The sequence below is a fragment of the Rutidosis leptorrhynchoides genome, chromosome 5, assembly GCF_046630445.1.
Source record: "Rutidosis leptorrhynchoides isolate AG116_Rl617_1_P2 chromosome 5, CSIRO_AGI_Rlap_v1, whole genome shotgun sequence".
Taxonomy (NCBI): Eukaryota; Viridiplantae; Streptophyta; class Magnoliopsida; order Asterales; family Asteraceae; genus Rutidosis; species Rutidosis leptorrhynchoides.
Window position 1 is genome coordinate 111,490,198 of NC_092337.1, and position 810 is coordinate 111,491,007.

General features: G+C 38.8%; 1 non-coding gene across 1 annotated transcript; it reads right to left on the reverse strand.

Annotated features, from left to right (window-relative positions):
• Positions 1-372: 372 nt before the first annotated feature.
• LOC139850781 (small nucleolar RNA R71) lies at positions 373-479 on the reverse strand. Its single transcript, XR_011760162.1, has one exon. It is a non-coding gene; the product is annotated as a small nucleolar RNA R71 (small nucleolar RNA).
• Positions 480-810: the final 331 nt, after the last annotated feature.

An 810-nucleotide genomic window follows, 5' to 3' on the forward strand; every position in this document is an offset into this window, starting at 1 on the left:
GAACCTTTAAGTATGGAAGACCGAATGCGAACTAAACACACTGACCCAGGTCACGCAATTACTCATCCAGACATTAATGCGCCAGATTATGAAATCAAAGGACAAATTCTACACATGGTGACTAATCAATGCCAATTTAGTGGTGCGCCGAAGGAAGATCCAAATGAACATCTTTGTACCTTTAATAGGATCTGCACACTATTTAAAATAAGAGAAGTTGAAGATGAACAGATATATCTCATGTTATTTCCCTGGACTTTAAAGGGAGAAGCCAAAGATTGGTTGGAATCGTTACCTGAAGGGGCGATTGATACATGGGACGTTTTAGTTGAAAATTTTCTTAAACAATTCTTTCCGGCATCTAAAGCCTTAAGACTTCAAGGAGAAATTGTTACGTTTACACAGAAACCAAATGAAACTCTATATGAGGCATGGACAAGATTTGGAAAGTTATTAAGAGGATGTCCGCAACATGGTTTAGACACCTGTCAAATGGTACAAATATTCTACCAAGGATGCGACATCACTACAAGGAAGGACATCGACATAGCAGCTGATGGTTCTATTATGAAGAAAACCGAAACTGATGCTTACAAAATTATTGATAACACTGCTTCCCACTCACATGAGTGGCACCAAGAAAAAGATATCGTTAGATCATCTAAAGCAGCTAGAGCCGATTCTAGCCATGACTTAGATTCCATTTCAGCAAAGATAGATGCTGTCGAGAGACGAATGGAAAAGATGACTAAGGATATTCACTCAATACGAATTAGTTGTGAGCAGTGTGGAGGACCACATTTGACAAAA